This window comes from Pelodiscus sinensis, chromosome 1, assembly GCF_052426305.1.
Source record: "Pelodiscus sinensis isolate ZL-2025 chromosome 1, ASM5242630v1, whole genome shotgun sequence".
NCBI lineage: Eukaryota > Metazoa > Chordata > Testudines > Trionychidae > Pelodiscus > Pelodiscus sinensis.
The window spans coordinates 12,542,480-12,565,796 of NC_143052.1; positions in this window are offsets into that span (position 1 = coordinate 12,542,480).

Below are 23,317 nucleotides of genomic sequence, written 5' to 3' on the forward strand. Positions count from 1 at the left end.
ATGCTATAGAATGGAAATAGATAATTTCGGACAAGGAGAGTGTAAAGTAATCCCCGATGCCTTTTTCACTGCTCCTTGCCATGCGGTCTTGGCTTTCTGTTCCCCTTCTCTACTTTTTCACCTTTTATAACAAATAAAGAGATTTGTTTTGTAACATGGGGCAAAACCACATAAACAGAGTTACTAATTCCCTCCAATTTTCAAATACAATCGAATGTACAAGTATCCCACTCATGTCTGGGACAGACACTGTCCCCTTGTACTAAAAGGCTTGACATTAGATACTCCAGGAATGGGTCATTAAACATTTATTTCCTCCTCTTATTTGTGTTGTCAAACAAGTTCACTTTTCTTTTCCCTTTCCTTTTTTTCATGTTTTTATAGTGGGAAAATGTTTTTGCTTAAAAATATGTACCACCCTTACATGGCAAAAAAAGAATATTGAAATAAATTCCAGTTTTAAAACATTTGATTGTAAGTGTGAAAATCAGGCCCTTTGAATTCAATTAATGTCATGGAGAATAATTAGAGGTAGTAAGTAGGTCAGGGGAGTAAAAGACACAAAAGACACAAAGTGCCATCTATCTATCTATCTATCTATCTATCTATCTATCTATCTATCTATCTGTCTATCTATCTATCTATCTATCTATCTATCTATCTATCTATCTATCTATCTATCTATCTATCTATCTATCTATCTATCTATCTATCATCAACCAACAGCCATATCTGGTCCTCTGGGCCAGGTGGTGGGGTCAGCTCTGTGCTCCTGGAAGGGGCGGGGCTTCAGGTGGAAGGGGCGGGGCTGAAGGTAGCTGTTCTTCAGTGCTGCCCAGACCACACCACATCCCACACCAATGCTGCCTGGAGCACACTGCACAGCTCCCTTGCCACTCCAGTCAGCCCTAAGAGCTGCCTGAAGTATGTAGCGCAGCACATTCTGGTGACAATTTAAAGGGCTCAGGACTCCGGATGTCACTGCTGCTGCTGAAGCAGCAATGGCCAAAGCCCCAGGCCTCTTTGAATTACTGAGTTCAAGGTCAACTGGCTCCTTTGTCCCCCACCCCCTGTCAGCGGGCCTGTCTGTCAACCAAGGAAAAACTTCCTGTTACCAGTATAATTATACCTGTGCAGTTAAATCACTATTGTTTTGCAGATACAACTTTCTGTGTGGACACTTATTCCAGATTGGGTGGTTTAAACCCTTTCCAAACAACATAAACAACACTGGCTCTTCTGGAATAAGAGTATCCACCTGGGGAGTTACACCACTTTACATTTCCACCCTATCTCACACTGGAATATTTTTCCCTACTAGACAAGTCCGCAGTTGCTCAGATAGCTGCTGTTACTATAATATCTGAGTAGCTTACATGCTTTCAGATATTTACTCCCACAACACCCCAGTGAGGGAGGAAAGTGCTTTTCCCCCATTATACAGATGATCAGCTGAATTCCTGAGAAAGTGACCTGCCACAATCACACTGGCAGTCTGAGGTGGAGCAGGGAATTGAGGTCAAATGTCCCATGCTAATACCCTAACCACTGGACTATCTTTCCCCTACTGTAGTTGATAACCAGTAATAACTCAAGGCAAGAAACAACTTCTGTAGAGTCACTGCTTCCCCTCCTGCACAGATGAACAGCAGAGGAGTGCTTGGATTGTCAACTCCACATCTTTCTAATGCGCTTGTCAGTGCACCAAAGGATATATGTCGTGTCAGGGATAGGGGACGTGGTACACAATAGAGTGGGTAAATCAGAAGATAGGTTGTAGCCCACTGACTCACAATCAGTTCCCTTGTCTATTCTCCTCTGAGAGAAGCAGAACCATACATGGCCCTGTAAACAGGACTTAAAGCAAAAGTGGAGCTGATCCACTAGCATTTGTTGTCCATCTCTGAGTCCTGCACGTGGGTATTAATACAAACCTCTTTTAATAAATATATATCTCTATATATAAGGAGTTATTTTCATATGACACATGATTAATGTTTCACTCAAAAATCTACAATCCAAAAGGACACGTTTTGTCTTCATGAGATATGTCGTGGTTTCCTGTGGGTAACATATTGAAAATAGTGAATGTTTCCCTATGGGCCATTTCATGACAATAAATCTAAAAGCTGTTCCTTATAAAGAAACATTGTCAGCAAAACATTGTTTAACAGTTGTTTTAAGGTCATGCTTTCTGAGCCCACGTATGCTTCCCACAGTATGTACGGCACCACTATTTGATATAGTTAACAACTGATTGATTGAATGTGTATGTCTGTATTGGGAAAGAGGTTATTTTCATATCAAATCATTTTGTTTCTGTCTTATCAGAACTTGCAGAATGAATTAAAATGATTAGGAACAAAGTATCCAGTGTACGGGACAAGAGCACTGTTAGTAATAGAAATTAATGTGATTTGAAAAGTCTAATATGATTTCCAATACACCTTGAATGTTGGGGTTTCCAGACACAGATCCTCTCCTCCTTCTGATTCTAGTCCTAATCCAGACTGAGAAGGATTACTTTTCCAATCTAGTATGGACATAGCCCAAGTTGGTGGAAAGTTCTCTAAACCATCTCATTCTATGTGATTTCTGTCAATTTGGGCCAAAATTGTACAGGAACATTTCATGAAGCATCCACATGATTGAACCCAAATGTCACCCTAGCTTTATCTTCAAGTATTCTGAACATCCTTTCTGTTCCAATGACTAAAATACATCTTCTGCCTCCTCCTCCTTCCTGGATTACTTGATATCCATGTTTCCCTCCAATCCATCAAAATGGTGCTGCTAAAATGTCTGTTCCCCATTCATCAAAGCATATGAGCATCTGCTTAACTTTAAGCCTGTACTTAAGATTCATTGAAGTTAAATCCACATTTTTGTTAAAGGGATTGAAACACAGCCTTAAAGCTAACCCCATGGTTTGGTGTTTTGCTGAATTGTGGTTATCATCTCTACCCATCCACAAGACCACATGACTGGATTCTTCAGCTGGCTACTTATTTCCCATTATTAGCTCAACCCAGATCCCATTGGAGTCAATGAAAAAGATGACTAACTTCCATGGGAGATGGATTAGGATACGCAATTTATTTTCTTTACGTCTAGCTCAAGAAGTCCCAAGTTCAATTCCTTCTGTTGGTATTACACTAGCTTGATCAAAACTAGCATATATGTGTCTACCTGCCACCACAATATAGATCTACACAAGCTGAAAGACAATCCCTGACTGCAGATTTTACCATCAAATAGACAGGATAAAGATGAGGAAGGAAAACAGTGTTACAGCATGGATCTGATGGTAAGTCAGCAGCAGAACTGGAAATATTCTCCCAATTCCTATCATTCTGCTGTATCCATCTGAGGAAAGCAACCTGTCACATAACCTCCCCAGATTGTGGTGCCATCTATGACTATATAACTCATCTATTTCTGCTCAACAGCTCACTAATAATGCAAGCTGCCCTTGTTCTCTCTAAATTATTTTTGTGAACTGAACTGGGAGAGCACTTATGAGAGAAGAGCCTGTTGTTAGACGTTTCGATGCCATTTTGAATGTGACTGGCAGCATGTACTGGCAAGTCTCCATCTGGACAGCATAACAGTGTCATTTCTAATAATAAGGCCTACAGAGACATTTCATGAGCTTTAAAGCACCGCTTTACTGCAGACTTGTGGGGCTTCTTATTTCCTGGAAGTGGTAATAAGTAGGGGTACGTCTACACAGCAGGGCTAAAGTCAAATTAAGCTACGCAACTTCAGATACATCAAATGCGTAGCTCAAGTCGAATAGCTTAATTCTGCTTTTGGCGCTATCTACACAGCAGGACGTCGAAGGAAGAAAACTTTTCCTTTGAATTCCCTTGCTACTTGTGTTATGAGTGTTACCATGAGTCTGAGTAAGAAGTCCTCCAGCTCGACAATATTTCAAAATAAAGGCTTGTTGTGTAGGTGCGCATTTTGTTATTTCAGAATAATGTCAGTGTTGACATATCCTGTGATGGAAAAAAATTGGCCTTATTAAAGTGAAATTCACCTAAACTTAGCTAAGCCAGTCACTGAAGTGGTATTTTTAAAAGGGTAGTAGCTCTTGTGTTTTACTTAAACATACCTTCAGCCTGAACAGTGCACTGGACTGTGAATCAGGATTAGACATGGGTTCTAATCTCAGCTGGGCCACTGCCCTTCTCTGGGATCTTGGGTATGTCACTTAATCTCTCTGGACCTCTGTTTCCCCTCCTGCTCTTTGTGCATCGTGTGTAGTTAGATTACAAGCTCTCACTTTGTTTTGGGGCAGCACCTGTCATGATGGAGCTGCAGTCTCAGCTGGGACCTATAGGTGCTACTATAATACAAATAGATCATAGAAATAATCCAACTCAAAGACAAAATTTCCAGTTATTTAAATAGTAAGAGCATCAGACACTTTGGCCAAGATTTTAAGAGGTGGCCAGCACTTGTGCAGGCCTGTGGATGGGGATGGGGTGGGGGGAACAAAGGGAGCAATTGCTCCCGAACCCAGGATTCCTAAGGGCTGAGGACTCCCAGCCTCCATAGCCCTGGGCCCGTCAAATTGCCATTGGTGCACTGCTTGGTGCACTCTGGACTAAGGGCTAGGGAGGGGGCAGGCTCCGGATGGCCCTGAGGACTGGATGCGCGGTGCTGACCCTTCCACCTGAGGCCCCACCCCTTCTGGAAGCACAGGGGCTTGTCTTAGCTGTCTCCCCTGCAGTTGTGTGTTAAGACACCTTATAAGGGCTTGATTTGTGACATGCGAGGTGCATCCACGCAAACAGGCTCCTCTTTGGTATCTCAAAATTCATACCCCAAACCAGCCATCACTTTTGAAAATCTTGGTCATTGTGTCTGTCCCTCATCCAGAAAACTGAATGTAAAATGTTGTGTATGAAATTGACTTCTAGAAGAAAATACCAGCCCGCCCATTAACTGGAGCAGGTAATTAAGGAAATCATATGCAAACACTTGGAAGGTAATAAAGTGATAGGGAATAGCCAGCATGGGTTTGTGAAGAACAAGTCATGCCAAACTAATCTGATAGCTTTCTTTGATAGGATAACGAGCCTTGTGGATAAAGGAGAAGCGGTGGATGTCATATACCTAGACTTTAGTAAGGCATTTGATACCGTCTCGCATGATATTCTTATTGATAAACTAGGCAAATATAACTTAGATAGGGCCACGATAAGGTGGGTGCATAATTGGCTGGATAACCGTAGTCTAAGAGTTGTTGTTAATGGTGCTAAATCCTGCTGGAAATGGATTACAAGTGGAGTTCCGAAAGGGTCTGTTTTGGGACCCGTACTGTTCAATATCTTCATCAATGATGTAGATATTGGGATAGAGAGTACTCTTATTAAGTTTGCAGATGATACCAAACCGGGGGTATGTCTACACTACCCTCCTAGTTCGAACTGGGAGGGTAATGTAGGCATACCGCACTTGCAAATGAAGCCCGGGATTTGAATTTCCTGGACTTCATTTGCATAAACTGGGCTCCGCCATTTTTAAATCCCTGCTCGTTCGAACCCCGTGCCGCGTGTAGCCGCGCGGCACGGGGTTCGAACGAGCAGGGATTTAAAAATGGCGGCGCCCAGTTTATGCAAATGAAGCCCGGGAAATTCAAATCCCGGGCTTCATTTTCAAGTGCGGTATGCCTACATTACCCCGCTAGTTCGAACTAGCGGGGTAGTGTAGACATACCACAGGTGGGGTTGCGTCTTCTTTGGAGGATAGGGACATAATTCAAAATAACCTTAGAAAGTTAGAGAAATGGTCAGAGGGTAAACAGGATGAAGTTTAATAAAGAGAAATGCAAAGTGCTCCACTTAGGAAGGAACAATCAGTTCCATACATACAAGATGGGAAGCGACTGTCTAGGAAGGAGCATGGTGGAAAGGGATCTAGGGGTCATAGTGGACCACAAGTTGAATATGAGTCAACACTGTGATGCTGTTGCAAAAAAAGCAAATATGGTTCTAGGTTGTATCAACAGGTGTGTTGTAAGCAAAACTCGTGAAGTCATTCTGCCGCTCTACTTTGCACTAGTTAGGCCTCAGCTGGAATACTGTGTCCAGTTCTGGGCGCCACATTTCAAGAAAGATGTGGGCCGTGTCCAGACTCAGGGGTTTTTTCGGGAAAAGTAGCCTTTTCCCGAAAAAACTTCCCCTGCGTCCAGACTCAAGCCGCGTTCTTTCGAAATTATTTCGAAAGAACGCGGCTTTTCTTTCGATGGCGGTAAACCTCGTTTCACGAGGAAGAACGCCTTCCTTCGAAAGTTCCTCTTTCGAAGGAAGGCGTTCTTCAATGTAAAGAGGCCGTCTTCGAAAGAGAGCATCCAGACTCGCTGGGTGCTCTCTTTCGAAAAAGCAGATTTTTCTTTCGAAAGATCCGCGTGCAGTCTGGACGCGATCTTTCGAAAGATGCTCTTTCAAAAGATGCTTTCGAAAGAGCATCTTTCGAAAGAAGCCTGCAGTCTAGACATAGCCGTGGAGAAATTGGAAAGGGTACAGAGAAGAGCGACAAGAATGATTAAAGGTCTAGAGAACATGACCTATGAAGCCAGGCTTCATGAACTGGGCTTGTTTAGTTTGGAAAAAAGAAGATTAAGGGGGGACATGATAGCGGTTTTCAAATATCTAAAAGGGTGTCACAAGGAGAAAGGAGAAAATTTGTTCCTCTTGGTTTCTGAGGACAGGACAAGGAGTAATGGGCTTAAAGTGCAGCAAGGGAGGTTTAGATTGGACATTAGGAAAAAATTCCTAACTGTCAAGGTGGTCAAATATTGGAATAAATTGCCAAGGGAGGTGGTGGAATCTCCCTCTCTGGAGATATTTAAGAACAGGTTAGATAGACATCTGTCAGGGATGGTGTAGACGGAGCTTGGTCCTGCCTTGAGGGCGGGGGGCTGGACTCGATGACCTCTCGAGGTCCCTTCCAGTCCTATAATTCTATGATTCTATGAAATACAATCAATGGGAATATGTATTACTTATCCTTTTTTTTATTCCCCTGTGATGTTGGCTAGGTCTACACTAGGAAACTATTTTGAAATTACTAAATTCAATTAAATAACTCCCAATTTAACAAATTCAAAATAGCGTGTCCTTATTATGGGGAAGCATCGAAATTAGTCTTAGGCAAGCTCTGTTAATGTCGATGTACTACCCTGGACTTAGAGCCCCAGGAAGCATGGGGGAGTAATTAGTTCAAATTACTCTGGGGAGTAGTTATTTTAAAATAGAATCCAAATTACTGTTATTTCAAAATAACTATTTCGGAATGAGTGTTATTCCTGATGAAAAGCAGGAGTACAGATTTCGAATTAAGCGGTAGTGTAGATACTCCACTTATAAATTTGACCTCAGGGGGGTTATTTTGAAATAAAGTCCTAATGTAGACCAGGGCCAATTGTTTAAAAAATGAAGGTGTTGCTATTCAGGGGTGTCTATATTCTCTAGAGGAAAGATACTTGTTTTCTTATTACAGATGTGCCTGAGTTCATTTCTGTGTGCTTATGGTCACAGTTAGGCTGCATCTAGACTGGGAAGTTTTTCCGCAAAAACAACTGCTTTTGCGGAAAAACTTGACAGCTGTCTACACTGGCCACTTGAATTTCCGCAAGAACACTGACTTCCTACTGTAAGAAATCAGTGTTTCTTGCGGAAATACTATGCTGCTCTCGTTCAGGCAAAAGTCCCTTTTGTGCAAAGCTTTTGTGCAAAAGGGCCAGTGTAGACAGCTCAGATTTGTTTTACGCAAAAAAGCCCCGAAAGCGTCCGTGCCAATCTAGTCACCCTTTTCCGTTAAAAGCACTTGCGGAAAATCATGCCAGTCTAGACATAGCCTTAGTGTTTTAATCCCATGTAGCCAGTCCTGTGAACACCAGTCTACATTGGCCCCTTTTCCGGAAGGGGCATGTTAATTTCAGCGATCGTAATAGGGAAATCCGCGGGGGATTTAAATATCCCCCGCGGCATTTAAATAAAAATGTCCTACTTCAAAGTAGGAATAAGATCCTCCGGAAAAGGGCGCTTTTTCCGGAGGATCGGGGCCAGTGTAGACGCTCTTTTCCGGCTTTTCTAAAAGCTGGAAAAAAGCAGCGGACATTTTTATTTAAATGCCGCGGGGGATATTTAAATCCCCCGCGGATTTCCCTATTACGATCGCTGAAATTAACATGCCCCTTCCAGAAAAGGAGCCAATGTAGACGTAGCCTTAGTGTTTTAATCCCATGTAGCCAGTCCTGTGAACACCAGTTCATTGATTTTAAAGCCATACAGTCTGACTTCCTGCTTAACCCCAGCCAGACAATTGCACTCAGTAATTCCTATATCAAAGTCCTTTTGGGTGGGGTTACTCAGCCGAGCAAGGGTGGCACAGGTACGTAAGAGATGTGAGATTGGGCCGCTGATCCTTATAAATGCTGAGTGTCTTCTGAGGGTACGTCTACACTACAGCGCTAGTTCGAACTAACTTAGTTCGAATTAGTTAATTCGAACTAAGCTAGTTCGAACTAACGCATCTAGAACTAAAAACTAGTTCGAACTAGCGTTTTGCTAGTTCGAACTAGTAAGTCCACATTGAGTGGACTCTGAACAGGGCTTAAGGATGGCCGGAAGCAGTGCCGGCAGGGCATAAAAGGAGGACTTAGAGCATGGAGATGCTGTCTCAGGCTAGCCGAGGGCTGCGCTTAAAGGGTCCCGACCCCCACCCCGGACACACAGTTCTAAGGGGTGCCCCGCTTGCAAAGAAGTTCTGGCTTGGAGTGCCCTGAGTGCCCACACTGGGCACATCACACCACTCGGCCATCAGCCCGGCTGCACTTGCCGCAGGCTGCCATCTGGGGAGAGGGAGTAATTGGGGGGCTGCAGGAGAGCTTCCACCCCCAGAAGCCCGCAGAGCCAGCCCAGTCCTCCCCATCGGGGGCTCGTACCCCATTCCTCCCTCACCTCCTTCCACTTACCCTTCCCTAGCCCCCCTTCTTATTGATGTACAAAATAAAGATAACGTTTCTTCCAACATTGACTCTGTCTTTATTGAAAAAAACTGGGGGAGACTGGGAAAAGGAGGTGGGAGAGGGGAAGAGAGAGGCTGGGAGAGGGGAGGGCAACTAACATGATCAGGGGTTGGGAACAGGTCCCAGATGAAGAAAGGCTACAGAGACTGGGACTGTTCAGCTTAGAAAAGAGGAGACGGAGAGGGGACAGGATAGAGGTCTCTAAAAGCAGGGGTTGGGTGGAGAGGGTGCATTCAGAAAAGTTCTTCCTGAGTTCCCATAAAGAAGGACTAGAGGACACCAAAGGAAAGGAATGGGTAGCAGGCTTGAAACTAGTAAGAGAAAGTTGTTGTTCTTGACAAAGCAAATAGTTAACCTGTGGAACTCCTTGCTGCAGGAGGCTGTGAAGGCTAGAACTAGAACAGAGTTTAAAGGGAAGTGAGATAAAGTCATGGAGGTTGGGGCCATGGAGTCCTATTAGCCAGAGGGTAGGAGTGGTGTCCCTGCCCAAAGTTTGTGGAAGGCTGGAGAGGGATGGCACGAGACAAATGGCTTGGTCACTGTCTTCGGTCCATCCCCTCCAGGGTCCCTAGGGTTGGCCGCTGTCGGCAGACAGGCTACTGGGCTAGATGGACCTTTGGTCTGACCCAGGACGGCCATTGTAAGCTCAGGGCTCAGTGTCGGGGGTCTCAGTGGACCCCCTTGATTTTCATGCACACCTGGTCCTGGGTGGCCAGGCTGGCAGCTCTCCTGCCCTAGACGGCCACTTTCCTGTGCCTAGTGCGGAGATCGTGGACGAGGTCCACGATGTCCGCACTAGCCCAGGAAGGTGCCCGCCTCTTGCGGTCCAGGGCAAGCTCCCGGGAGCCGCCAGCCTGGTCCCGGCAAGAGGGGGTGGGCTGGGGGGCATCGGGTGGGTGGCTCTGTGCCGTGCCAGGTGCAGGGTCTGCTAGCTGGGTGCTGGCAGGCTTGCACCTGGCACAGGCACCGTAGCCAGCCCGTGCCCCTTTAAGGGGTCCGGGGCTGGGAGGGGGGCATAGAGTTTCCCTGGTGTTGGCCAGAGTGGCCACCAGGGAAACCTGGGGAGGGCTAGCCTCCCACTAGTTCGAACTAAAGGGCTACACAGCCCTTAGTTCGAACTAGCTAGTTCGAACTAGGCGTTAGTCCTCGTAAAATGAGGTTTACCTAGTTCGAACTAAGCGCTCCGCTAGTTCGATTCAAATTCGAACTAGCGGAGCGCTAGTGTAGCACCTATTAAAGTTAGTTCGAACTAACGTCCGTTAGTTCGAACTAACTTTGTAGTGTAGACATACCCTGAGAAGGGCTGCAACCCGGCTGCAGGCAATGGGACTTGAGGTTGAGAATACATCACACCATGTCACAAGGAGCCTAGCAACCTGCAGGATCAGCCTTTACAGCCACAAGGTCCAAAGTCAGGACAGCTGATTCATCTTGTTATCCTTCCAAAGGTCCCATACATTTGATTGTGTGTGGCTCTTTCAGACAAGGCCAAAGTCCCGTCTCTTCTGTATGCTGCAAAAGACTTGAGGGCACTCATTCTTCATAAGAGCAGGGCATTACCCTTGTGCAAAATCAGGCTCACCAATGGGGAAGGAGTGACAAAGGGGGCAATTTCCCAGGGACCAGCAATTTTAAAGTGTTCAGGGCCCCGGCCGCTGCCACAGTAGCTCTGCCGAAAAGCGTTTCTTTATTCAAAGATGCTTTTTATACCCCCCCCCCATGCAGATTCCGGGCAGAGTTACTCAGACCTGCAACCTGCATGGGGCACATCTAATGTGTCTTTCAATCAAGAGATGCTGCTGTGGCTTTCCTTAGAGCAGGCAGGTTGGGTCTGGGGAAGAGAGGGGAGACAGGGTATGGCTGTGCCCTCGGGCTTATCCAAGCAGGTGGGGTTGGGGACGAGCTGGCCCCCAGGGGTCCTCTGGCTGGGAGGAGCATTTGGGGCTTCTCTGGAGGGAAGGTGGTGAGGAGGGAGAGGGTTGTGGCCCAATCTGAGGGAGTGGGCCCATTGCTGTCAGTGGGCCTGTACAAAATGTTTCTTCCCATCACTGAGACAAAGTGTCACATTACAGATGGCTGCATTTTCATGGTGCTGAGTATGACATTTATAAGCCCCCATACAGCAATGCATTTACATCTGGGTTAAAATCCCATTTGAGTTAGTGGGACGGAAGTACACATTCCGGGCTTGGCTGAATAGGGCTGGGATGCTGAACTGGGATGATAATATTTTGGGATCCTTCAGTCTGAAATTAAGATCATTTGTTTACCATTATTACACATGCTAACTAAAAATCACAGTAAATTAAAAAGAAAATAGAACACATTTCTAGTGTGTAAGTCAACCTAAAACTAATATTTCCAAGCAAGATTTAGATGATCCTCTGCTGGACAAAATCCTCTACTATTGCCTATAGTCAAAACCCATGCTCCCATTGTTAATTCCCGCTACTATTTTCTTTCCTTTTAACTAGCACTTATATCTGACAGCTGTAAAGGCTTTCAGCGATAATAAATCTCTCTCTGACTTCCCAAAGCAAACAGCGTTGAGGAGAGTGATCCCTCCAATAACATTTTGTCAGCTCAAATCACCACTCTATTGTGAGTTACTTACACTGTCAGTGCTGAATAGTTGTTCCTAGCCTCTCTCTGGCCCTTCCTTCTGCTTTCTTTTACCTTCTGTCCTGATGCTGGTAGGACATAGACCCTAAAAATAAGATAATTCCACTGCAAACGTCACATGTTGATTGGGTAAAGGAACAATTCCTCTGCCTCTTTTTTAAAATCTTGCCTTGCACCTTATTCCCAACACAATTTTGCATTGTATCTAATACAATCTCTCGAGTTTACCTTCCAGGTATGAGGCTCTCAATTGAGAGGGATCTTGGTTTTCTGTTGCTGGATGCCTGCCATGCAACAGGATCTTGATTAAGGTCCTGAAGTTATAAACCACCGATTAGCTAGAAAAGGCTTTTGATCACTGCCAGCCTACCCTGAACTTGAACAGATTACCATGAGTTGTGAAAACCAGAGGCAGAAAAGATCTCTGAGGTCATAGGGCCTCCCCCTCCCGTACATTTACCAGTATTTAATAGGGATGTTGGTTAACTGGTAAGCCTCGCTCTTAACAGGTGAGGCTTACCAGTTACAGTTAACCGATAGGGGCTGGAGTAGCCCCCCACATATCATGTGCAGGGGGCTGCTCCAGTCTTGCGAGGCCTACTGCGGGCAGGGGATGCTTCAGCCCAGCTGGAGAAGCCTCCATCTGCAGAGTCTCCCCTCCCCCACTTCCCTCCTTTAATTGATTAACTTAAAGTTTAGATGGTTAACTAATTAAATGGGATTTTACACCCCCTAGAGTTCAGTCCAGTCTAATATTAAATGCCCTTTGAAACAGGCTTTCCCAACACTTTCCTTGGGATGCTCTTGGAGTCTGGAGCAATCAGTAAGTCAGACAATGTATCCAGAGCCTTAGAACTGAGAAACCCAGTTCAATCAGTGTAGAGCGAGCTGGCTTCTCTTAAACCAGCTCCACCCAGCATTCCAAGGGGGCACTGGCTTCTTAATGTGTAACTGGGCTCTCTCGCCTTTATGCCCCAAGAAACCACTGCAGTCACATGAAGGGGCTTGCTTCCTTCATCCTTCGATGGAATCCCATCACCAGTGCAACCAGGTGTACAGCTGCAGATGCCCTTCAGCCAGTCTCTACAAGGGTGGAGATAGCAAAGGGTATGTCTACACTACCCCGCTAGTTCCACGAGGTGTACCGGTAGTTCAGAATAGGAACCTAGTCCGAACTACCTAGTTCGAGCCCCGTGTAGCTGCGCTACACGGGGTTCGAACAAGCGGGGATTAAAAAATGGCGGCTCCCCGCTTATGCAAATGAAGCCCGGGAAATTCAAATCCCGGGCTTCATTTGCAAGTGCGGTATGCCTACATTACCCTCCTAGTTTGAATTAGGAGGGTAGTGTAGACATACCCAAAGAAAACATATGCAAAAGCTTTTCCCATAATTTCCAATGTAGCAGGGGTGTTATCATAGAATCTGAAGACTGGAAGGGACCTCAAAAGGTCATCTAGTCCAGTATTATCACTCAAAGTAGGACTAAGTATTATCTAGATCATTCCTGAATGTTAGTCTAATCAGCTCCTAAAAATCTCCAGTGATAGATATTCTCCAGCCTCCCTAGGCAATTTGGAAGATTTCCTTATGTCCAATTTACTACACTAAGCTGGCCGGGTTGCAGATTAAGCCCATTGCTTCTTGTCCTGTCCTCAAAGGTGAAGGAGAACAGTTTTTCTACCTATTACTCCTCGAACGGCAAATGGGCAAGCACTCTCGACTGAGAGAGAGGCGATGGTCTTTGCCAATTCTTCAGACTTCTTCCCCTTGACAACCAGTATCTCTTTAGCCTTATCCAAACTGAGCATCAGCCTGCTGGTTTTCACAGAGGTTCCTGTGTTGACCAGCCATTGTGTGGGCAGGAAAAACAATGCTGCCAGAGTCTACCGAGAAGGAGGTAACAGAACCAAGGACCCTACTCATACTTATGAAGTTGTTGCTCTGCTCAGGTTTTCCCAGTGATTTCACATATACCTGGAGTGGGACTCCACATCTGAAGAAATCAGTGGCAGAAGCAGAGGGGAAACACCATTTACCCAACACCACCCTGTATGATCTCTCAAAAGAGACAGGAAAGTACACAAAGGCAACTGGCTATGCTCTGCCAGGTCACATGGAAACAGAAAATGTTATGATCCAAATATGGAAGAACTTCTCCCTAGAACATTGGACTCGAAGGGCAAGTTTATTCTATCTAAAAACCTCCTGTCAAATTGATGAATCTTTGGTATCATCCTGAGAGAGATGCTCTAGAGTTCTAGCAAAACTAGATTCTCAGCATTCATCCAAGCTGAATCATTTCTGACAAAGCTATGGCTTGCTGCCCTGCATGTGAAACTTTACATTGCCTTTCTCTATGTCTCATGGTCCTAACTTGATTTAACAATGCAACAATGCAAAAGCAAGCAAAAGAAATAAGAGAGTAAAAAATTTTTACTAGCAAGGTGGTGTTGTCGAGGGGTGCATCTTACACTGCACTGTAACTCAAAATAAGATACGCAATTTGAGCTACGGAAATTGCATATCTTGTTTCGATGCTATTTTGAAATAGCTTATTTTGTCGTTTGGAGCTGTCTACACTGTGCCACATTTCAAAATAAAGCACTATTCCGAAAAGTGCCTTACTCCTCATAGAATGAAGTTTACAGGGATGTCAGAATGGCAAGTCCAAAATAATGGGCTTTCCGTGAAGACACAGGATAGCTATTTTGGGATACTCCAGTATCCCGAAATAGCATGGCAGAGTAGGCATACCCTAGTGGATTGAGCACATGATGAACAGCTCTAGCAGAATTCCTAGGAAAATGGTGAGTCCTTTTCCATGCCATAAGCTAAAAATCATCACATTTGACAGGCAAATGTAATGTTTTGTTTGGAGCAAAGGGGAGAAACTGTATTGGACACATTCCTTTATGACAAAATATTTAAAGAAGGAGAAGGTGAGTTTGATTAATGACGAGAATCAGGAAATAAAACTGCCTGATTTGGTTCAGTATTTCGTGTAAATACATCAGGTGTATGGTAAACAACTCAGGAAATGACTATGAATTGGGATTTTTCCCTATGTGCAGAATCGTTCAAGCATCTTTCTTTCTTTCTTTCTTTCTTTCTTTCTTTCTTTCTTTCTTTCTTTCTTTCTTTCTTTCTTTCTTTCTTTCTTAAACCCCAATGATTTCAATTGTATCTGGACTCCAACTTACACTACATTTTTCTTTAGCATGGCCTAAAAGTGATCTGGGAGTCAGATTTGGGTTCTGTTCATGGTTCTGCTACTAACCTCTAATTTTGGATATGATCCTTCACTTTAAGATCAAATTCTGACAGGCAAAAAAGACTAAAGTGCATTGTCTTTGTAGACAAATTGCCCTGTTTTTGCCCTCCAAAAGGAATTCAGAAATGACCCTTTCCTAATCACGAAGCAAAACTGCCTCCTGTTTTGTTGGGGTAAAATACTAAGGCGAAAATGAGAAATATTCGGCTTTTCATGAGCCTGCCAGTCTCCATGCTTAAGAGAATGGTGTTTTGCTCAGAGCTAGACAAAACACTGGTGCCGTAACCACGGCGATTGCAACCACCATGGAGTCCTCGGGATCGCCAATGGAAGAAAAAATAAATACAATAAAATAAATAAACGGTGATGTCCTTTAATAATACATTTCCCAGACTACACAAAATGTTCATCCACAGAAATATTTAGATTGTTTCTTCTTGTAAAAATCCCTTTTTGCGCCGCACATGCTCCCAAGGCAATGTAATGTGTGCCCCCACTTTATCAAGTGAAGACAGCTTCACTGCCCGTTGCATTATTGCGTGGAGAGAAGCAGAACTGATTCTATTGCCAATCCCTCTATTCCTGCTTTCCCACACACCTGCTTCAGGCTTCACTGCAGTGGAAAAGACAGGGAATGCCAATCATAGAATCATAGAATCATAGGACTGGAAGGGACCTCGAGAGGTCATTGAGTCCAGCCCCCCGCCCTCAAGGCAGGACCAAGCTCCGTCTACACCATCCCTGACAGATGTCTATCAAACCTGTTCTTAAATATCTCCAGAGAGGGAGATTCCACCACCTCCCTTGGCAATTTATTCCAATATTTGACCACCCTGACAGTTAGGAATTTTTTCCTAATGTCCAATCTAAACCTCCCCTGCTGCACTTTAAGCCCATTACTCCTTGTCCTGTCCTCAGTAACCAAGAGGAACAAATTTTCTCCTTCCTCCTTGTGACACCCTTTTAGATATTTGAAAACCGCTATCGTGTCCCCCCTTAATCTTCTTTTTTCCAAACTAAACAAGCCCAGTTCATGAAGCCTGGCTTCATAGATCATGTTCTCTAAACCTTTAATCATTCTTGTCGCTCTTCTCTGTACCCTTTCCAATTTCTCCACATCTTTCTTGAAATGTGGCGCCCAGAACTGGACACAGTATTCCAGCTGAGGCCTAACTAGTGCAGAGTAGAGCGGCAGAATGACTTCACGAGTTTTGCTTACAACACACCTGTTGATACAACTTAGAATCATATTTCCTTTTTTTGCAACAGCATCCACTATGACCCCTAGATCCCTTTCCGCCATGCTCCTTCCTAGACAGTCGCTTCCCATCTTGTATGTATGGAACTGATTGTTCCTTCCTAAGTGGAGCACTTTGCATTTCTCTTTATTAAACTTCATCCTGTTTACCTCTGACCATTTCTCTAACTTGCTAAGGTCATTTTGAATTATGTCCCTATCCTCCAAAGAAGTTGCAACCCCACCCAGTTTGGTGTCATCTGCAAACTTAATAAGCGTACTCTCTATCCGAATATCTACGTCATTGATGAAGATATTGAACAGTACGGGTCCCAAAACAGACCCTTGCAGAACTCCACTTGTTATCCCTTTCCAGCAGGATTTAGCACCGTTAACAACAACTCTCTGACTACAACAACTCTCTGACTACGGTTATCCAGCCAATTATGCACCCACCTTATCGTGGCCCTATCTAAGTTATATTTGCCTAGTTTATCAATAAGAATATCATGCGAGACTGTATCAAATGCCTTACTAAAGTCTAGGTATATGACATTCACCGCTTCTCCCTTATCCACAAGGCTCGTTATCCTATCAAAGAAAGCTATCAGATTAGTTTGGCATGACTTGTTCTTCACAAACCCATGCTGGCTATTCCCTATCACTTTATTACCTTCCAAGTGTTTGCATATGATTTCCTTAATTACCTGCTCCATTATCTTCCCTGGGACAGACGTTAAACTGACTGGTCTGTAGTTTTCTGGGTTGTTCTTATTCCCCAATGCAGCCATACAAGTTGGTGTGGGCACTAGCTTCCCCATGCAGCCATTTTCAGTTGCCCCCTAATGAGAGGGGTCAAATAACATAGGAAGATGGCATGTGAGCTAATCCTTAGACCAAGGGTATGTCTAGACTGCGAGGATCTAACAGAAAAAGATACACAAAATGCACTCTGCATATTGCATATCTTTTTCCGATACTTTTGTTGGAAGAGGCTTTTCCAAAATTTGGTCCGTCAAGACTGGGACAAATTTTGGAAAAAAAACCCTCTTTCGAAAGCCTCCTTCTTCTTTGTAAAATGAGGAATACAGCGGCTTCCAAAAGAGCGTGTTTGCTCTTCCGCAAAAAAAAGTGGAAGAGCAAAAGCATTCCCCAGATGTGGCGGAGTTTTTTGGGGATATCTCTGGTATCCTGAAAACCCCCTGCAGTCTAGCCATACCCCAAGGGAGTAAGAGTCAAGAACTCCTGAGATGGAAACCTGACTCCCTGGATGTCAATGGGACAATTCCCAATTCCTTTAGTGAAGCCAGGATTTCACCACTGGGGATTGTGTTACATTTAGAGAAATAGAACTAGCAGAATCTTGTTTGGGGGATTAGGTTATATGCTGTTTATTGTGAAGGCAGAGTTAATTTACTGTCCCTAGCTACTAAAATTGTCTGCCACACATACACGCATTCATACCCGCAGTTCTACAGATGGACTCTAATGACCAGCCTCAGTTGCTCATGTGAGTCCACTGGTCTGGGGGTCTAGACAAGGAGGAGACCCAGTTGTGTCGGTGAGCATGGATGCTCCTGGAGGATTATCAGAGAACCAAAAGACACGTCCCTATAGTTTTGCACCCATCTTTTTATATGTTTTAATCCATAGATCCTGCCCTGTCCCAGCTCCCCAGGGCACTATATGACCATGAGTCATCAGTTAATGGCAGATGCAACTCTGATCTTTTTCTTGATGAGACTTTTGTCTCTCTCCTTGGCTGTGTCCAGACTCAGGGGTTTTTTCGAAAAAAGTAGCCTTTTTTCGAAAAAACTTCACCTGCGTCTAGACTGCAGCCACGTTCTTTCGAAATTAAATCGAAAGAACGCGGCTTTTCTTTCGACGGCGGTAAGCCTCATTGCACGAGGAAGAACGCCTTCTTTCGAAAGTTCCTCTTTCGAAAGAAGGCGTTCTTGAATGTAAATAGGGCTTCTTCGAAAGAGAGCATCCAGACTCACTGGGTGCTTTCTTTCGAAAAAGCAAGCCGCTTTTTCGAAAGTTCCGCGTGCAGTCTAGACGCTCTCTTTCGAAAGAGGCTCTTTCGAAAGTATCTTTCGAAAGAGCCTCTTTCGAAAAAGGCTTGCAGTCTAGACATAGCCCTTGAGTGGATTCTTTTGCAGGGCTTGCCTGCATTGTTCTTTGACCTTTAAGGTGGTGCTAGCAGCTAGTCACCAAAAGGCACTGGCATCTGGACTGATCCGATTATACACAAACCCACATTCACAATTTTAAATGAGATTATGCACACAGACATATCTTTAAACAGAATTAAGACTGTACAAAGTTTAAAATGGGGTTTCAGTTACCGTATGGGGTCACTTTAGTTAGAATGAAAAAAAAAAGTTACAATAACGGGTTCTTCAGAGGCAATTTCTTAACAGGCTATTAATACATTCATCCAAAAGTGGTTAACATCATTTCATTTATAAAATTCCATTCATAAAAATTGGTCCACAATTCCTGAGGTTACATAGGTATAATTCATTAAAAGGGCGACTTCATTCTTCCCCTACAAGTGTTCCCTTTAATAGTTTTGCATCTATGTGCAGAATACATGTTATGATGTGCACTGAGGCATGTGCAGACATGTACCACCAGTAGAAACACATGCTGCCAACTGTGGACACTGTGGGCATCCCGCTAATCAGCTGGGTGGCATTTGAATCTCTCCTGGGTGGCTGCCTGAGGACTCAGATTACAGGAAACACTGCCTTGAGGGGGTTGTCTAACACTGAACTGCCAGGTAATCTTGGATGAGTTACTTAACTGCCATGTGCCTCAGCAGCTGTAAAGTGTGAATAATTTTGCTCCTCTACAGTACCTCCCAGCAGCTGGAGGGGGGGGGGGCTTAATTAATGGATGTTTGTAAGGTGATTAGAAATCCCTGGATGAAATGTACCAAGTGTTGAAATAAACCAAGTGTTGGGCCAGATCATCTGCTGGTGTAAACTGGAAAATAACTCAACTGAAAACCATTGATGTACACCAATTTATACCAGCTGAGTGTCTGGCCCTGTATGATTTTGTTATTATTTTCTGCCTGGCATGCATTGATGAGAGTTCAGGAAATTTCAGCTAGTGATAAGACAAACTTGAAATAACCAATGCAGTGGCATCTCGCCATTCAGGGAAAGACAAAGCGCAAAGTACTTTGCTTTTATTACTGTGCAAAACCTGTCAAGTGCTGACATTGTAACCTCCAGGAGGGGGTGACAGCTTTCAGCAACTCATGCAGCTCCAAGATGAATGCTTTGTAAATGCAGGATGGAGTATTGAAAAATGAACTGCTCCAGTGGGTAGGCTGCAACACTCTGACGGCTGACAGTCCCTGTTGGTCTTGAACTGAAACCAATAAGTCATTTGCCACTGATTCCAATGGGTGCACTATCCATTTCCTAGTGTGTTTGTCCCGTGCAGCCTGGATTACATGCATCAGGACTGAGTCTTGATTCTGCTATACCAGTTTTATTTGCCAGCTGATGACAGTGGAGTTGCACTGGTGTAAAACTGGTGTAACAAAGTGAAGACCTGGGCCCAAACATATCAGCTTCTGAGAAACAATCAGGCCCAGAATTCAGCAGGATTCAAAAAAGGATCAGATATTTATATGACTCATGAAGCTACCCAGGTTTAGATAATAGCAACAAACATTTTCATAGAGAGATAAAATCTCATGTCTCTGGGCTTAAGCTACCTTTAACCATTAGAGAGCAGGATGAGACTGATGTGGGACGTGGAATATCCCACCTGCTAAAGGTAAGGGTTCTTACATCTTCCTCTGGAGCATCTGGTCACTGTCCGAGACAGGATACAGGACAGCGTGGATCCAGAGTGTGCTTCCACTCTCGTGATTATGATGTTACTAATAGCAACAAGACTTTCTGATGAAAACCACTTTCTTTCCCCAGCCTTTCCTTTTTACACTTCTATTTGTGGAAGGTAAATAAATTGGATATAAAAAATATCACTCCACGCTGCAGATTTCTCAGCATGGGCACAGCTGGGAGTGAATTTGATTCTGTTGAACCTAAAAGATCAGAGTATTTTTTATGCTCCTGAAATACATTGAGTCCCCCCTGCTGCAATTTCAGGGAAACTGTGTCTCTATTCTCCTCCATGGTCCCTTGCGAGCACTCACTTGGGGTTTCCAGCTCCAGCTATTGCCTTACTTGAGCGGAGACCCACATCTCACTCCCTTCAGATCAGGGTGTTTAAGGCTCCCCAGTTCTCTGCCTTATACTGTGATCTCCCCAGCAAACCTATGCCTAATGGCCAGTGTTTGCGCTTTATTTTCTCTCTGAAAGCTATGAATTGCCAGCAGTTACAAGTTACTGCACAGCTCTAAGCAAGCACCCCTATTCTTAAGGTAAAAGCATGACAGAGAAAACATACACAAATAACAAAAGCTTACCAGAGGTCACCTAAGTCTTTCCATTTCTTCCTGAAAAGATTTGGCATCTTTCGACAGGAGAGCCCGTTCATTTGCTAGATCAGAAATAAGGCCCCATGTTAGTTTCAATGCGGCCTTTCTTTCTTTCTTTCTTTCTTTCTTTCTTTCTTTCTTTCTTTCTTTCTTTCTTTCTTTCTTTCTTTCTTTCTTTCTTTCTTTCTTTCCCTAGTCTCAGTAAAAGCCAGTTTCAACAAGTATATGCAAACCTCTCTGGGATAAGGGGGTTACCTCTCTGGAGGTGTTTGTCACACGAGTGATTCACCGTAATCATACCCATTATTTTTAGTTTCTGAAGAAGCTATGGTAAGCCTGCTTCATGGAATAGAACATTGTTTCTCAGCCAGTGGTACGAGTACCCTTAGGAGTACTCAAGAGAAGTCTGCGGGGGTATGTCAGCACAACTGAAATTTGGAGAAAACTGAATTTTTGTTTAAAGTTTTACAGCGCTTTATTATTTTTGTACTTCTTACACCCAAAAATTGCATCACCCGCCCAGCTCCGATTAAGTTGTTTAAACAAATGTGTTGCAATGGTAGGAACATTTTTTGTGTGTCTGAAAACTGTAGGTACTGGGAGTACTTTATATATATATATATATATATATATATATATATATATATATATATATATATATATATATAAAAGGGGTACTTTATAAAAAAAAAGGTTGAGAAACACTGGAATAGAACACAGTCACACATCCAATCCCTGGCCCCCAGGATAACAATATGTTATCTGCAGATGCTGCATGCAGTTGCAATATCTGTCACACCCACAAAATAGAGATGAATACATAATTTGCCAGGTAGTAGTAGTAGTAGCACTGTAAGAGCGTGCCATTAGAATTGGGATGTCATTTTGCTAGGTATTGTATATGCATCTGCAGCAGGGAGTCCCTACCCCCACTGAATTTATCATCCAAACAGACAAACATAATCATCCACTATTTTACAGATGGGGAACTGAGGCCCTGACCAATGGAGCCTCTTGCCCAAAGTCACACTGTAAGTCTATCGCAAAACTGAGACTTGACCATCAACATCTTTAGATGCCCAGCCCATTGCCTTATGCACAGGTATTCTTCATCTTGATACTCCAAGCAGATTAGATGGCAAGTGGAGCTTTGATTATTTGATGCCTTTTTTTCCCACTACAGTATCACCTGCTATTGCTATATTTTGGTCACAGATATTATCAACACAAAAATAAAGCAGTTGCAATTTGACCTTGTCCTTCTAAATGACTCATTTCTTCCATGAGGCCCACAAGAGGCAAATTACTGTCTTGTTAGTCCCCTTCTTTTAAGACACAAGGCTGCATTCTGAGCCAGGTGGGCAGATTCATGTCTCTAGAAAGACTCTTTTAGATGTTGTGGTAACTCTGCAATGGAGTCTACTGCCATGCAACTGATTGCAGGATGGGTTGCTGGGACAGTAAACTCTCCAGAGCAGGGATTGTTTCTATCTTTGTGTTGTTTATAGGTTGCACTATCAATGCAGCCACAGCAGGCTGGATACTTCCTACTTGAAGGTCCTGTACATTGCAGATCCCTCCAGCTGATTGTATCATTGGACCGCTGTCATGTCCATCAGCGTGTTAATACACATGCTGATGCTCACTGGCTAACACTCCTGGGAGACCCCTTTCCAAACGAGCTGCAAACTGAAGGACAGTTGCAGGCTTTAGAAGTGAAGATGGCAGCTCTCTGAGGGTGTGTCTACACTGCACTCTAAAGTAGTGTCAATAATGCTGCTAGACAATGTTGACCTCCCATGGTTTGGCAAATTCTTTAGTTCAGCACCAGTCAGGTCCCAAGTGGGCCGAACTAGAGAGGTTCAATCTGTACTGGATGACACCCTAAATAGTGCACTAATTCAACCTATTACGCAAACACTTAAGATCCATGTGGAACCTTATAGACTAACTAATTTATTGGAGCATATGCTTTCATGGGCAAAGACCCACTTCGTCAGGTGCAAAATTTCCTGTGTCTACAGCACCAGGTTGTCTGAGAGCCTGATGCATCTGATGAAGTGGGTCTTTGCTCTCGAAAGCTTATGCTCCAATAAATCTGTTAATCTATAAGGTGCCACTGGACTTCTTGTTGTTTATGCATATTCAGGCTAACACGGCTACCCCTCTGATACTTAAGATCCAGTCTCCTAAAGTAAACATTTAAGCACCATCCTGAAGACAGTTGGCTGCCTGAGTTAGGATCTAAGTCTTTTGCTGAAATAATTATCATGATACCAAATAATTAAATACTTAGTCTACTCTGTTCATTTGTTCATCTGCACATCCAATAATCTGACATTTTGCATATGCCTGATACAAAACCCATGTCATATTTGATTGCTTTGGCAGAATGGCTGCTATTAATGAACCAGCAGTTTTGCAAAATCTTGTAAGTGATGCTTTTTCCCTAGCCCAGCACATTTTTTTCCAGGCTATTTAAAGCTTTATTTCTGAAGATCTAAAGTGCAACATTTTGCAGATTATCTCTGAGCCACTGCAGATTTGTTGTGTTTTTTTCCCAGAGACTGGTAAAATCACACTGGCTCCAGAGGTTCAACCTTCTGCCCCTGCAATAGAGGTCATCAGTAGCATGGAGTCAGTGTTAGATATCTCCCAATCAGAAACAAATAAAAGTT